This window comes from Dasypus novemcinctus, chromosome 29 (assembly GCF_030445035.2).
Source record: "Dasypus novemcinctus isolate mDasNov1 chromosome 29, mDasNov1.1.hap2, whole genome shotgun sequence".
Lineage (NCBI taxonomy): Eukaryota > Metazoa > Chordata > Mammalia > Cingulata > Dasypodidae > Dasypus > Dasypus novemcinctus.
The window spans coordinates 26,703,960-26,721,257 of record NC_080701.1 but is presented as its reverse complement, the minus strand read 5'-3'; the positions used below and the strand labels follow the sequence as shown (position 1 = coordinate 26,721,257).

Genomic DNA, 17,298 nt, shown 5'->3' with positions numbered 1-17,298 from the left:
AACAAGAATTCTTTTTCAGGTTTTACCAGATTAGTGGCAGCTATGGATGGGAATGTAGTAGTATAACCATTCTACTCCAGAGCCTTCTGTAGAGAGATTTGTGGTTGTCAAGTAAAATTCCTGCATGTTTCTTCCTGGACTGGAACTTTGCAAAGCTTCTAAGAAAACCAGCATTTTCACATCATCACTGCACTTGTGTTTTTGCTTTTAAGAAGATGACTTAAGAGGAAGGAATACCTTTGATATCAGAGAAGATCCTAGGAGCAGAAGAGACTGCAATTACTCTATTCTGTCCAAGCAGCATATTAAGTGGATTACTTGGCTGTCTACAACTTGAAAGGGTGATTAATTCTCCTGGTGTTTTAAATATTGTCTTCTGGGGTTTTATTTGATCTTTAAAATTGAAATTAAGTGAGATAATATTTCTCTGTAGAAAAAACAACCCTGTGTCAGAGGCTTTGCAGCCAGAATAACACTCCCTTTTAAATACCATTAACTTGCATTGAGTTTATCCTAGGATTGCCTTTGTTTTTGACATGCTGTTAAAATTTGTGATGATCGAAATTGGAGCAAGGGCAAGACAGAAGGCAGGAATTTTCCTTTTGCTTTTTCTAAACTGAACTGAAAACTAAACTGCATGATTTTGTTTAAAACAATTTTATTGCGAATAAATATTCATCTTTCCAGCCAATGTTCATTATATGTAGATTCATGTTTTATTCTAACCTAATTTAGACTTTTCTACCTTGAGTTTGACAATATTACTAACTTTCCTTTGCCTTTTCCTTCTTTTTTCGTGATTAGGCTTTGTTATAGTCAATCAGCTTTATTTCCTTCCTATTTGTTTAGTGCCCTCTTTCTATTATTTCTAAGTTTAGCCTCACTTTTACCTATTTATTACCGTTCAATGAAGCACTTTTGAAGAGGAGAAATTTTACATTTATTCAGTGTTAATATTCTTCTAGTTGTTAAGCAAACGTTGAAAGATGAAAAAAAATAACCACAGGTTTAAATATGTTTCTGGTCAAATGTATTCATTTATCCCAGGATACTGTGTGTTATGGATTTTAAGTTCTTGAAAGACAGTATTTAGCTAGTATGTAGATATAGTTAAGATTTACTTTGGTAGCATTTCATCTAGTCTACCTGTTTTAGACCAATTTGTAAATCTCTTCTTGATACCATATAGTTTTTTCTTAAAATCCTCTCTGCTTTGAAATTGCCTTACTTTTCTTAACTTTGACGTCTTTGCTACTTGCCAGCTGTATGGCCATGATTGAGTCACTTACCTTTTCTGTCCCTTGGTTTCCTTATCTGAAAGGTGAGGGTGCAAATTAACAACTACCTTGTCTGATTGCTTGTTGAGTTAGATAAGATACATTGTAGTGCCTGCACATAATAAAGGCTCCATAAATATTGGTTAATATTATTCCCTCTAGCCATCTTATATCTTTTCTCCTACAGTTTTGTACCTTCACTTAGATTAAGAAAAAGGGCTTCCATATCTTAAATAAGTGACCCCTTCACATTTCCCTCAAAACTTTTTGTTTTGAAATGATTATAGATTCACAACAAGTGGCAAAAATAATATCGAATGGTCCCATGTGCCCTTCACTCAGTCTCCCTCAAGAGTAGCATTTGACTGTATGTAAGAACAAAACCAGGAAATTGACATTGATACAGTCCAGAGTTGATTATTCAGAGTTCGCCAGTTATGCATGTGTGTTTGGGGTGTGTGTGTGTATGTATGTGTGTGTGTGTGTGTAGTTCTATGCCGTTTGATCACGTGTGGATTTGTTAAACTGCCCCACAACCAATACACAGAACTGTTCGTCACCACAAGGCTTCCTCGTGCTACTCCTTTATAGCCACCTCTTCCCCGTAACCACTATTATGTTCTCCATCTCTATACTTTTGTCATTTGGGGAATATTATATAAATGGAATAATGCAGTTTGTGGCCTTTTGAGAGTGGCTTTTTTCACTCAGTATAGTGCTCTTGAAATTCATTCAAGTTGTTGCTTGTGTTTTTAGTTTGCTCCTTTTTATTGCTGAGCAGTAGCCTTCGTGATAAGGGTGTACCACAGTTAACCATTTGCCCACTGAAGGACATGAGGGTTGGTTCCAGCTTGGGGCTAGTACAAATAAAGCTCCTGTGAATATTCACACATAGGTTTTTGTGTGGACTTAGGTTTTCATTTCTCTGGGATAAATGCTGAGAAGTGTGATTGCTACGTCAAAAATTTTAATGAAAATACGTGAAAATGCAGTTAGCACACCTAGATATATAAAGGCAATTATTTCTTAAGGCTAACCATTATAAATGGTATCCATTGCCTTTGTTTTAAAATATCTATCTTTCTCTGTACTTTGCATCATGAGGCCAAAGTATAGAGTCCTATCTATTATATGCTGTAATATAGCTTGTGTAATAAATATTTTATTAATGAGTCTCCTGTCATATTTTATTGCCACTTTTCTTGTGGAGTATATTACTATTCTCAGATATTAAATTTGAATGGGGGAGATATTTCAAGTGATTGTTTTCATTTTATCAATTCTTTGCAGTCTGGTAGATGTTGATGTTTTTAATTACTTAATGAGGATTAGCACAAAGAATCAGGGAATCCATTCATCAACTGATGTCTAGCAGCATTTCAGCTGTTTGACAGAGCAGAGTTGACACTTTTGTTTTACAATGTTATGTTTGGGGCCTCCGAAGATGCTTTTAAAAATCATCAATTATCTTCTGGGCTAATATTAAATAAGGAAATCATCCTTAGGGTGAAACTAAAAATGCTCTTTTATTATGTGAAGGGCTTTTATGATAGCCATAGATTTAAGTAACTTTAAGATGAGCATCAAAAGTCAACCTAAGGATATACATTAGGGATGATGGACAGGCATTCATTGGTTTTGCCTCTCCTGACCATGTGCCCTTTTTATCAACTGATAAAGGAAGTGCCCTCTGTGAAAAATTGGAAGAAGGGAAGGAGAAGGATAAAGTTTTAAAAGCAGTGGTTCTCAACTCCTACTGCACATTTGAATGATCTACATAGCTATTAAAAGAAAATAAATATTTATGCCCAGACCAATTAAATGAGAATCTCTGGAATTGGGGCCCAGGTATTATATTTTTGAAATAGCTTCCCCAGTGATTTGAATATTCAGTCCATGTCAAGAACCACTGGACCAAAAGGAACAGCCTGTAGGCTCCTGTTTCTTCACCCTAGAGTGTGGTTTGTGCTGCATTTATCTATTTCCTACATATTGGACTAAGAGGGATTCTATGTAACTTTTATAGCTTTTCGTGATGGCTGTTTCCCCAGGAGGGGAAAATAACACTTGTGAGTAGAGGAGTTTAATTTATAAAACACAGTTTTCACATATATAAGAGTGTCTGTGAATGGAATCAACAGACAAAACAATAAGAAGTTCAGAATTAATGAAAAGTCAAAGGGGAAATTAGGATCATTCAGGTCATGCTATACTGGTGAAACTTTTTGGGAAATTAAGTATTTAGATCTGAGTCTACTGGATTGATCCTTTGTTGGCCTTGCTTAGTTTCTTTTCTTTCATAGTTTAATTTTTTACTTTGCATAAATATTTATTTGTGTAAGTAAAAGGATGTAAGGATGAATAAAGAAAAAAAATTAATTCCCCACCAGTGTTCACTGTCTGATGCATGTCCTTCCACACCTTTCTCTATTCTCATCGAAGTGTGTATAATGATATAAGTATGTGGGGTTTTTTTAATAGAATTTTTTTTTTAATTTTTAAAAATTATTTTGAAGCTTTCTTTTCCTCCCTAATATGTCAGATATTTCTCTAGTTCAATAAATACACATTTAACTAGTCTTTTGAAAAAAATCAATAAAATTTGACAATTCATTGTATCATAATTTATCCATCCATTTCCCTATGAATGAATATTCAGCATCTTCCCTCCCTCCCTTCCTTTGCCACTACAAATAATGGTAGAACAAATACCTTTGTACATATAATACCTTTGTACATATAACCTTAGGTACTTGTGTTTTGTTTCTGAGGTATTCTTATAAGCCATGGTCAGGATTTGGTCGGATTTCTTAGTTTCTCAGCTAGTGACAATGAATCAGTGTCAGTAGATTTTTCAGTTAATTGGCCCATTGCAGGTATGAATTTGGGCATCGGGGGCCTTAGGTAGGCGAATCATCTATTTTAGAAATATTTGGATGGCTGGAATCCTACTGCCCAGAAATGCTTTTCCTAGGCTGTAGATCCCTGAGATGGAACCCCCTCACAGGAAGCCGTCGGTGGGGCACAGATGTTTGCTTTATGGCTTTTGTCAGATTTTCAAAGAGGCTGTTGCCCCAGAAAAGGTAACAACTTGCTATCAAAAAGTAATCCTAAATTGAGAGAACCATAAAATACTTTGAGTTCTCATCAGATACATTTTTAATCCATAAAGAACTAGATTGAAATGCTGGCCTAATTTCCAGATGATAAGAACCTAGGAGAGAACTACTGCCACAGCAGACTCTAGATTCGGAAAGTGGACAGGTTGTAATAATGTTCTCAGGTCAGCAAGGTGAATTATACTGAGGATGAGCCATCTGCAGTTGAGGAATGTTTGGGGGTGGAAGACTATCCCAGATTCCCCGAAATAAAAGAAAAAGAGCTAGGAATTTATTTGAACACTGGTTTATATTGAGCCGGTTCTGTGATGTGGCTGCTACAAAAAGAAAATCTCAGACTAGATATTGTGCTTAGATCACACTGAGTCCATTCCAGTGTTTTGTGGGCTGGTTAGACAATTTGATCAATTGTGCTTAATTCTGTGAACCACATTTTAGGTGAGATATTGACAAAGGGAGACAAGGAAATGAAGTCACAGGAGGAATTGCTACTAAACTTGGTTATCAGATCTGAAGAAGGAACAAAATAAAGATGGTAGGAACCTTGTAGGTTAAGAAACAGGAAGAACAGATGGTGTTGCCTAAAACTTGTGCACTTTGGGACACATCAGTGCTCAGTGTTTGAATGAATGAATGAAAATGACAAGGCAAGAGATTTCAACTTGATGTAAGACAAAACCTTGTACTAGGGGGAGCACTCCAGGCTGCCCTGGAAAGTCATGACCTCCAGTCCTGGTGGAGCTCTCCAGGCCTAGCCATGGGTGGCTGTGGTAGGGAGATTGGAAGGAATTCCTGCTCCAAGTGAAAGGCTGTATAAAGGGACTATGAAAACCCTTTTAATTAGAATTTTTTCTGTTTCTTTGATTCCTGAATTCTAGAACAGGAGAGACTTCTAGGATAATACCATAGGCTCCTGACATGTACTTTTATTTTATAGAAGGTCTGCTTTACATTGTTATTAGTAGATATTTCAAAAGTTGCTGAAAAATGGAAATATGGTGGGTTTTTATCTGAAAATGCAGCACATCAGTTACCCTTCTGAAGTAACTAGTCTAGACTTGTAGGATGATTTCAGGTTTTTATTTCTGTCACTTGAGAGGAGAAAATCCATGTGATTTTTCAAACTACCAAAAAAAGGAGTAAAAAAAGGAAATTTCACCACTTCCTGGTTTTGGTGTGCCTCAGGAAACACGGCCCACTCTTTCAATTAGACCATTGTTCTGAATTCTGACTCGGATAGTACTAACACTCTATGGGGTGTGTGTCATGCTTTATCCTAGGCTTACAACCTGGGTTTGCACACTGATTTGTAAAAATCTATTTCTTTTTTTTTTTTTTAGGTTGATTGAGACAGATATTCCTCATATTCCCTCAAATAATGAAAATAATATAAAAATCCTTTAGGTTATGCAAAGGATAAATATTGTCAAAATTATTTTACGTAAAGTTTTTTTAAGTCTGTATCTTATGTTAGTAGTGTGAGAGCAGCTTGGGCACCACTGCCCCGTGGCGCCAAGGCTTCCACCTTTATATTGTGCCAGAGAGAGAGAGTTTAGGGCTGAAGAAGATGGGTGCTCTTCCACGCCCAGACCGTGTGGCCTTGACCTCCCCGGGTGTCTTCCCTCACCTGGAAAGGGAAGGTGCACATACCTTTGCGTAGCTGTGGGGAAGTCCCTAGCACAGAGCCTGGCACATGGAGAACTCAGTTCATAACTGTCTTCTGCTCTCACCTCTTGAACTCCTTTCTACTTTTTTTTTTTTCCTGATTTTACAGACATCACCATCTGTATGTTTTATACGCTCTTCAACACAGCATGTTTAAAACTAAATTTTTATATCCTTATCCCTTCCTCCTCATCCCAGATTTACCCCTGTTACAGCCTCCTGGCTTCTCTGGTCAGTTAACGGTACCGTTCTCCAGAGGTAGGGAGGCAGGTTAACACCACAGACTTGGGGCACAGTGTCGGGGCTTCCACTCCAGTTCCACCTCTCAGCTCCATGTGACATTGGACAAGCTACTTAACGTCTCCAATTTGGTTTCCCCAACTATGGAATAGGTACAATCATCTCTATCTTAACAGAATCGGGAAATTTCAAAAAGTTAAATGTATGTTAAGTGCTTACTTAGCGTGGTTCCTGACATTTAAATGCTCAATACATGTTAATTATTTATACTTCTCCATCTAGAAACAGTAGTGTCACGCTGCAGCGCTCGTCTTTCCCCGCACCTGAAAGTCATCAGTGCTATTGATTCTCCCTCAAAAGTGTCTGAATTCCCTTCTCTTTCTCATCACTGCCTTTATCCCAGAGTTTCCTAACCTGAATCCTTCACTCAAAGAGATTCCTAACTCTCTGAAATTATATGCACATGCTTGACATATGTGCATTTTTCCTTGGGAAAGGATTTTTAGCCTTTATCATTGACTTTCACCCAAGTCAACAATCCATAAAAGGTTAATAACCGCTGGTTTAGCCGCTTATCTCTCGCCTGTATTCAGAGGCCTGTAAACTGACATTCCTCTCCTAGTCTTGCTCCCTCTAATCTGTTCTTCTCTGTTGCCCAATTAACTTTAAAAAAATTAGTTTTTCATTCACATCAGCATCCTGCTTATACAGTTGGGTTGACTCCCTGTTACCTACAGCAGTGCTTTTCGCACCGGACCACACACTAGATTTATTAATACGTGGAGGTTTCCTTTTCTTTTCTAATACTGATGCCCAGGCTCCGTCCCTGACCAATTGATCGCTCTTAACAAATACCAGCATCGGTTTTTTTTTTAAAAAAAAAAAAAGCTCTCCAGGAGATTTTAACGTGTCGTTGGAATTGGGAGCCTCAGACCTTAGGGCGCCTGAGGACTGTAGCCATCTAGCACTCATCTACTTTTTCAGCCTAATCTTCTGCCTTTCTCCCTTCACAGCCCATCCCTTGCACTCTCTGCTTCTTGCTATTCCCAGAACACCCTGCGTGGTGTCCTGCCTCTGAGCCTCTGCCTGCACTGATCCCTCTGCCTAGCAAACGTTGTCATTCTTTAAGAGCCAGCCTGTACCATTTCCATCGCAGAACCCCCCCATGCACCAGAGACTCGCATCCCTTGCTTGTGTACAGAGCTCCGTTAAAGGACTTACACGGTACAATAGCCATTTGTGTCCCTGCCTTCCACTCTCCATTGAACTCGCCGGGAAGGGAGGAGCTTTATTCATTTCATTTTTCTAGTGCTTGACATAGGCCAAGAAGCTCCCTGAATGTCTGATGAACAAGTAAATGAGAATGAACAAACTGTCAGCTACTGTGGGGAATCAGGACACCAACGGCGTTGGAGAAATGCAAGTAAATACGGTATCCTGGGTGTGGTTAGGAATGCTCAGCCGAAATCTCATTCTCTGCTATTGCTTTTTCATACTTCTGTAAAAAAGGGAGTATTAAAAGACATGAAGTTTATCATCTGGGACTAGGAAGGGCAAGAAGACCAGGTTTTTAAAATACTCCCAAACATATAAAACTTGTGTTTTCTCTCATCATCAGTGACTCTTGATGAATTCTTCTCACAATTGGATTTTACATTATCGGACACAATAATGGAAAATTATGTTAAATTTGTCGTATGTAGAAAGACCACTATGATGATGGTAGCTTTATTTTGCCCACTGGATTATTCTAACTTAGTCACCGATTTAAAGATGCCCTTATATGGGTAGTTCTCTAGACATTATATGTTTCTAATTTTGATCTCACCTCTGGCCTTTGTGCTTTAACTGCTGCCTAATCCTTCTCTTGGCTATTTTTAATAATCTTTTATTTTTCTCAGCATGTCTCAGAATTGACCAACATGTTCTAAAGAATTGTAACTACTTGGATTTTTTCTCTTCCTATTTCTTCAGTGTCTAGAAATAGTTTAAACCGAAGGTGGCTTTGAGACAGAGCTCTTTATGCTGTCAGAAAGATTCTTTTGGATATTGCTTGGGGGATGTTTTGGGTTGTTTATTTGCCTTTTATCTTAATCATTTTTCTTGAACACTGACCCGCCTCAAAACCCAATGAGAAGAGATGGTTTGTTTAAAGTTCTACAAAGAACAGTGGAGACAAGTGTGAAGCTGTGACGTACGCAGTTCTGATAGGCTGTGAGTGAACACCTAGGACACCCTTTGTCTAGCTGGCTGCTTACTTAATATCTTGAATGAGAAAGACAAGATTATTTTTAAAAAGAAAAAAATAGTTGGAATAAAAAGCCTTCAAATGATCTGGATCTATCAAGAGTTCCTCCTTTCAACATGGTTTACATGGAAGGGTCTCAGTTTGGTAAACCAAAAAGAATGGTTTTCAGACATTTTTTAAGATCATTGTTTAGACAGATTTTGAGTAAAGAGCTGGGAAATGCCCCCTCTCCTGGCAGTTGGGGAGATGGGATTATTATGTCAAGAAAGAGGGAAACCACCTCTTACAATGAAAAGCATTAAGTTCTAAATTGGATAATTGTCTATTATATCACAGTCTAAAATCAGCCACGGATGGCCTGGTACTGACTGTCCACTCGTCTTTCTGTGAAGCAGGCCCTGTGCAAAGGAACTGGTCTCTGGTTTTTCTGGGAATGGCCTCTTGGGTCATTTTAATTATTGGGCTATTTCGTTCTTAGAGCTGAGTTGTTAATGCCTTCTGTTTTTGTACTTATTGCTGCTACTTCAAAAATGAGCATTCATTGGAGAACTTTATTTAAATGAGACACTTAGTGTTGAAGAGGAACGCTGGTGTGCATTTATCATCGAGAAAGCTAGGCAGTGCTCCCCTGTTGAAACTGGACTCCCAGTGGATTCTCATGGCAAAGGCAAGATTAGAATCTCTTATCAATACTTCATCTTTTTTCATTTGAGGTTTGAACAATTACCCAAACAGTGGCCACTTCTCAGGTTACCTGATTGGAACACACCTCAGCCATTTGCAGCAAAACTATTAGAAATAAGAAAATAAATTCTTGATTTCTTGAGTCTCTTGGTGCACTGGTACCAAGTTCTGTGTTCTGCCACATGCTTGGGCATCTCCCCCCCAGCAGAGCTTACACATGCTCAGGGACTCGAGAACGGAATAGCAGGAGCCATGAGAACACATTTGAAACCACTGGTAGTGAAAGCTGGTGACGTTGAGGTGTTATTATGAAAGCCCTTTCAATCTTATCCTGCAGGCTTCCTGCCCACTGTCATGAGATAGAGAGGGAACTTGAAAACCCAAAACCCAAAACCCCAAAGCAGGTTCTCTAACCACTGTGCCTGGAGGTGCAACCAGGCATTCTCTTTCAATATTACTTTATAGAGGGTAAAATATATGAAAAGGTATGTGTCAAGCACTCTTCTAAGTGCTGTATGTGTGTTCATTCATTTTTGTGACAATCTTGAGATTGAGAGGTAGGTTCTTATTCTATTGAATGGGTGGGCAAAAAAGAGACAGTGTATTCTGTTAAATAATTTGCCTACAATCTCAAAGCTGATTAAGTAGTGGAGCTAGGATTTGAATGAACCCAGCAGTACGACTTTGTTAAAGTACAGCTCTCTTTTCATCAGCATGTCTTCAATTTCAGGTTAGAAAGTAGGTTTCTAAAGTAGGTTTCTGACTTTGTCAGAAAGATTGCTTGTGAAGCAGTGTGTATTAAAATCACAAAAAGAATATTTGGTACTAATATATCAAAGATTTGGGAAGTCAGTAACTTGTTGCCTGATTATTCATAGCTTTGCTATAATTGGATGGAGTTAATTTTATGATCAGCAATTCAACACAACTCATTAATTCAACACAACTTATATTCAGTCCACCAAAGCAGACTGGTAATTAAATTTGACCTGTGATGGGTGAAGTTTACCTTTGCACTACCTGTGAAAAAAAGATTTCCAAATGAATAAATAGTATAAGATTACAGGAAAATGTTACTCATTTCAACATAAAATACTTTCAGCTACTTTTTAAAAAAAAGATTATTTTTATTTATTCCCCCCCCCCCTTACAGCTTGTTCCATTCTTTGCTGTCTCTTCTGTGTCCATTTGCTGTACGTTTTTTTCTGTATCTGCTTGTCTCCCTTTGCTGCATCATCTTGCTGCACCAGCTCTCTGTGGCACCCGGGCTGTCAGCTCTCGGCAGCTCACGGGCCAGCCCACCTTCACAGGGAGGTCCAGGGATGCGAACCCAGGGCCTCCCATATGGTAGACAGGAGCCCAGCTGATTGAGCCACAGCCACTTCCCTTTCAGCTACTTTTTGCAATATTTTTTTAGCATAATCTGGTAACCACAGCTATTATCTTTAGTACTTTTATCTTAAAATTAGAGGAAATTCAGTTTTACCTTTTATTCATAGATTCAAATGATAAAACTTCATTTAAAAGTATTTTCAGTTTATATTTGTAATTACTTCAAGCCAAAGTAGCCTGGAATTAGTAAGATTTTGTTAACCTACTTTTGAATTACTTTGGCTTTAAATCTGACTTTCGACTATTTTTTTAACTCCTAAATTACAGTAGATTTAAGGGTTCTTGTTTTAGATTAGCTTGAATACTAATAAGGTATGGAAGTTCAGATTGTACTTAATAAATCTATGGTTACTTTCCATTAAGGTATATTCACTGCATAGGATAGTACCACTCTTTTTGTTTTGAATTCATGTCTGGCACTTTCAAGCCTAGCATCTTATATCAGCAAGTGCATAATTGTTACCCCCAAGAGAAAGAAGGGAGCACCCAGTTTCAAAGCACAGCAAGGACAGCCTCTGCTCTTTTAACTGTGTGGAGGCCAAATGTTGGGTACCGTTGTGCTCTAGTGAAAATTTCCCTGAACTCTGGACCAAGGAGAAGGAAGGGGGGGGGGGACAAACTAACTAGAACCTTCTACATACAAATGTCTGTTAAATGGATGACTTTAAGAATATATGGTAGGGCGAAATTTTCCGAGAGTTTGATTTCTCTGTTTATGAGTGTAAATAGGCACTCTTAATTCAATTCTTAGATATGAAGATGGACTGAAGAGCTATACAGCATACTAGTGTAATCACTCTAAGGAATGGGATGGAGGAATCATTTTAAGTATTTGTAGTTGTACCATTGTGGCATTGAAGGCCACCTATATTTGTTTTGAGCTACAGAATGGAATAATAGAGCACTGAACATTTTGGCAGTTTTATAATTAGATCATATCACTGTTTTATTTTAGTTTGATTTACTTAATAGTTGTTATGACAAAATAAATATGTTAATCAGAATTTTGTGTTTTGAGATAGACATAGATGAGTCATAAAGGGTTTCCTTTGTAAATAAAGGAATGGAATGTTGTAGACTTTTTGAAGGTCTCTGTATTAGTGAACTTCTGCTGCATAACAAACCCCCCTAATACTAGTGACTTAAAAAACCAGACATTTATTAGTCTCACAGTAGGTTACTTAAGAGGTTCTCTGGGGTTGAGCCAGCCTGGCTGATCTCTGCAGTTAGCTGGCAGGTTGGCTGGGCTAGATGTCCCCACATGTCAGGCTGCTAGGAGGTGCTAGTTTGAGGGCCTCAGCCCCGATGGCTCATCTTTGCTTCCTCTGGTCTCCTCATCCTCCAGCAGGCTAATCGGGGTGTCTTCATTAGTGCTTTTGGTTCCAAACAGCATCAAGAGAGAGCAAGCCCCAGTGGGCAGGCACTTTTCAAGCCTCTGGGTATGTACGCTGTTGCCCTGCTGGCCAAACCCTGAGTCATTGTGGGAAGGGACTGCCACGGAAGCAGGAACAAGTAGGGAGTCATTACAGCAACAGTCCACCACTACATGGACTTTGTATGTATTAGTTAGGCAGTGTCCCTCAGTTCTGATTCAACACCATTCTAGGGACCTGAGGTGATACAATATAGAAAAATTAAACAGGTCCGTCATAGCTGCAGAATTTTCAGAGATACCTTATGAAACACTGGCATTCCCTGAAATACTTCATCATTTGAAGTCCCTTTCAACTTCTTACTTTTTGAAGCCTTGAACTATAAATTAGGAGCCTTTCATCCTCACTCAGTAAATATCCCAAACTGATCTTAGGCAAGTACTTCGCTGGTGGTCGAGGTGACGCGATCGCAATGGCTACGACCTTCAGTTGAGAAGTCCTGTGTGCCAGGTGCCGTGGACCATCTCACGTAGTTCTGCCACTGTCCCTTGATGTCGGCAGTGTTTTCCCTCTTGACAGATAAAAGACCCTCTTTTCAGAGGTCAATCAAGTTGCCTGAGGTCATATAGCTAGTTAGGGGGTGTACTACATTTAAACACAGGACTTTCTGATTCCACAGCCACAACCCAAAGAAGAGGGTTTTGTTTTTGTTTTTCCCTCATGGGTTAGTGGGTTTTTTCTTCAGCATGAAGCCTCTGAATATTTTGTGTCATCCTCTGAAAAACTGGGAACTATGGTGAAACCTGAATTTTTTTTTTCCCCTTTCGACTCCACCCCTACCCTGCCGTCTCCATTTGAAGAGGAAAAACTTCTCGGCATGAAAATGTAACAACTAGTCCCACTCATAATTTTTATGTACTCTGGAATACCAGATCCCTCAATGAATCTCCCAAAAAATAAAGTCCATGTAATCACTTTCAGGGTTTAAATGGTTTCCTCCATGACTCTTCCAGTGTTCCAAAATAAAATTCAGAACATACATGCAAAAACTTAGGAATTTTAGTAGAAAACAACTTTCATTAAAAAAACAAAACAAAAAACCTTGCCCCTTCTGTTGTGTTCCCATAGCACTTTGCCTATAACTGTACCCTTGTACTTACCAGAATATTGTGTTTGCCTGGATGAATCTGTCCCTCTCACTAAAATATGAGCTCCTTCAACACAGAGACCTTGTCTTTCATCTCTGTATCCCCAGCACCTAGTCAGTGGTGACTGAAACATGCCAATAATTCGTTCAGTGGTTTTTACAACAGAATTTTATGTCTAGGAATGGAATTCTTTTTCTCCTTTTATTTTCCTTTTATTCCTTTTACTCTCCTTTCTGAATGATCTTTCCTCCCTCTTTCTGTCTCAGTTTCCTCAGCTTCCTGTTTCTTCCATCACCTGCTGCCAGTTGAGTCTCATGACTCCTAAATTTTGGGGGTCACAGAACCTTAGAGAAATGAAGACAAGAACTGGGCTTTTTTTCACCATAGTATCCCCCGTATCTTAATTTGAGTGTGTATGAGTAAACATATGTCCACACACATGTACACATGATATATGTTGTGGAAAAGCTGTTGTCATGAAGATATTTCTAGACTTACACCATGTAATATGGTAACCAGTAATCGTATGTGGCTATTGAAAACTTGAAATTTGGATAGTTCAAATTGAGATGCGCCGTAAGTGCAAAATACATATTGGGTTTTGCTGACTTAGTACCAAAAAAATAATGTAAGTTATCTCAATATTTATATTGATTACATGTTGAAATAATCGTATTTTGTATATATTGAATTAAAGACACTATTAAAATTAATTTTGCTTATTTTTCTTTTTTAATATAACCTACTAGAAAATTCAAAATTATATATGTAGTGGCTTTAGAGGGTCAGTATCCAGGCTGATTCATTAGTGCACATTCCTAAAGCCAGTAATTTTGTTTCTAATTGTCATGGCTCTTGGGCTAAAGATCCCATTAGTCCCCACCCCCACCTGCATAGCCCTGGCTCTGTGTCCTCCACCGCCACCAAAAATTCGTGAGAATGAATGGAAAGAATTTGCCTTGCTTTTAATGATAAGACCTGGCCTTTTCTCTATTATCAAGTATAAATGGAACAAAAGTACAGTTGACTCTTAAATTATTTTCACTAATGAAAGGATGCAACAGAGTGACTAATCCAGATTAGAGGCTACAGTATTTTCTTTGGACTGTTTTGGTTCTTGCCTTTTGGAATAGGCGTGACTGCTAGTGAGAGAAGCAGTGGAGTCATGCTCAGCATATTTGACATAGGAAGCACTGGAAAACTGCTCAGCGTCCCTGCCTTCTTCAATATAGGGATTCCTCTCTGATGTAAAGCAACAGCCAGAGCTGAAGAGTCAAAAGTAAACTTGGTGCATTTGCTCTTTCTTACTTTCTGGTTTAGGGAAGAAATAATGTTTTGGTTTGAAAACTCTTCTGCTGAGCTATGGATAAGGGTAATTTTGTCAGAATAACCTCATAACTTCTTCTTTGACAGCAGGAATTCGAGTAAATTTGCTCTGGCTATTGAGAATTAATTCTATTGATCAGAGGTCAGTCACCTTTGATAAGTGCTAACTTCTTTCCTTTTGGCGTGGAGCAGGAACTGCCCGCCTCCCAGTGCCTGGGGCTGGGATGGTGGTGAGGGCAGCCAGCTACCACGCCATGGGGGCGGAGTGAATGCTGGCTGCAGCAGCCTCAGGGTAGGGTGCCGCTCCGGGCTACCAGACAGCAGATTTGTAAACAGGGAGGTATCACCGGTGCTGGTGATACCAGCCCACGCCAGTGAGAATCAACCCGTTGGCCACTTTTGACATGTGTGCCATCGACGGACAATGCCTCGCACGGACGTGGTCATGTATTAAGCATGTTACAGGACACCTGCCTGCGATACAGAATCAAGGTGTGTTTTTTAAGCCCCTGGGAGATGAGTAGATTATATCTCCTGAAGTCTCAACTGACCTATGGCATTTGTAAATTAGAAAAACAGGCAGCTCTAAGAAGATCTATAGGATCATAGCTAAATTGTTCATAGGAAAGCAGTGGAGGCGTTAGGTTGGAGGAGGATAGAGTAATCCGGTGTCAATTCAGAGGGAAGCCTTGGACAAGTCATCGTCTTCCCCTTTGTTGGTCTATTCATCCATTTAAAAAAAGGAAAATGACATGTCCCTGGGATATTTGGAGATTTGATTGATGTTCTGCTTTGATGCCTAAAGCGAACTAGTCTGAAACCTCTTGAGTAGGTGTTAAGCAGATACCGGTGTCCCTGATATCAGCTGCACTTCAGGGAGTTTTGTTTTTTTTTTTAAAGAAAGTTATGTTTTCCTTCTAATTTTCTTTTAAATATCAGCTGTATACTTGAGAGCCTTCTACATTCGCTTGAGCTCTAACACTGGTCATTGACTTATAGAGAACTGTTTTTTCAGTTCCTGCCAGTCAGGCAGTTAAATACATTTCAGAATCCTTGCCAAGAATGGTGCCTTTTGCAAATATCTGAGATGTTTGTTCTCAGTTGTAATCTTTTAGTGAGCCTGTATCCTCAGAGCACTCCTTGGCGGGGGAGGGGGGGTGGTGCACAAGACAATGCGAGAAAGCAAGTAAACTAAATTTGTTCGTTGTATATAAAGAAAAAAGCTTTCATTTAAGGCTTTTTCGTTTTTTTCATTTATAGACTTTTTGATATGAGGGTTTTAGGCTTATTTGATTTCACATAGCACAATATCTAATCATACCATTTAAATAATCCAACAACATTTCTTTTTTTCTTTGCTTTTCCTTGCAAAGAGCATACAGTGCTGCCACCTTGTTGCCAAAGTTTTGTCTGATTTTGAATGTGCTTAGAAATCAAGTGAATGCCTTTTGGGAAAAGGAGCTTACTCTTTATCTTTGTCAGTACTTGCAAAACAACTTAAAAGAAGTTAGTATTCGGTAATTAGCATAATCATGATGCTATGCATTGTTCACCAGGACACGCCCCTTGGCCCAACTTCCCATTAAGAGTACACCGATGTTGTCCAAATGAATAAATCCGGGCACACATGATGCAAATCGGCGTGTTCCTGCCTGCTGTTCTGCTGTAGTTAATTTTAGCCAGGGTTTGTTTCATGAGTTGTAAAACTGTTTACCCAAGTAGAAGTTAGTAAGCTGAAATGTGACTTCGCAGTCTAATGTGATAGGATATCTATTTTAGACTTCAGATTGTGTTTATGAGCCGGACCGCAGTCTGCTGAAGAATTGTGGCTCAGATTTCCTTTGAAACTACTTGTAAGTACTGGGTGAATTTCTTAAGACTTCTCTTTGTTCTTTTCTCCTTAAATCTCCCGTATTTATCATCGTAGATATTTTTCTTCTCTTGGGAAAACTGGAAACTTTGAGGTTAGTGCTTTAGAGAAATCCAAGAGGTTTTTCTTTACATGTATCCCATTGCAAGAAACCTGCCTTATTCAGTTTTCCCAAGAGAAAGTATTTGATTCCTACTTTATCTTTGCGAAAGCAATCTGTAGCTTGTTACTTTTTTTTTCTTTCTTTCTGTCTGTTAAAATATTTGATTAATTGTCCTGGTTCCGGCAAATACAGAAACGTTATGTTGTGTCATTGAGCGTTATTTTCTATGGTAACCTAACTCGTAGAAAAAAATGTTAAAAGTGAATTCTTATTATACCATGAGTTGAGCTACAAGTTTGTGCTGCAAAAATAATGCGAGTGTCTAATATAATTTTTAAAATGTGGAGATGGGCAGTTTTTGTTATTTAAGGAGGATATTAGCCTTAAAATAGACCCATGTGCTCCTAAAGAAAAATGATAATAATTTAGGAGGACAGCTTTAGAAAGTAATGTAAGGCATGCTCGGGAAGACTGAGTTAGTCATCAGAATTAACCAAAGGCTGCAAAATTCTCTAACCTTAACTGCGCTAGTGTGACAAGTCATTGCCAGTTTACATTTAAACTGAAGACTAAGCTAAAGATTTAAAACTGGTTAGGAATATTTTAAATTAAATCCGAATCACCTTTCCTTCTTGGAAATATGCTTTCTTTAAAGTAGACCGACTATATGCCAAACAACTTGCTTGTAACGCAGAACCAGGTAGCAATTTCTTTATCAGTTAACATTTAAATGATATCGGTTCTAGAAATACTGGTTTTCATGAAACAATTCAAAGAAGTGGTCGAGTAACTGCTTGCCAGGGATCTAAGTCTATACTCTCCTCGAGCAAGGAGGGCGGCAAGCCTTAATTAG

General features: G+C 38.6%; 1 protein-coding gene across 6 annotated transcripts in view; it reads left to right on the top strand.

Annotated features, from left to right (window-relative positions):
- The window catches only part of SLC20A2 (solute carrier family 20 member 2), a 138,504-nt gene that overhangs the window by 15,232 nt on the left and 105,974 nt on the right, over positions 1–17,298 (top strand). For 2 of the 6 annotated variants that reach the window (XM_058290115.2, XM_004481704.5), the window contains exon 1: positions 16,084–16,325. The exons of 3 other annotated variants lie outside the window; for them this stretch is intronic. The gene's annotated coding sequence lies outside the window, so the exon portion shown is untranslated. Of the gene's footprint in view, positions 1–7,597; positions 7,725–16,083; positions 16,326–17,298 lie in introns of those variants that run through there. One more of the 6 variants, XM_058290114.2, reaches the window with a different exon arrangement.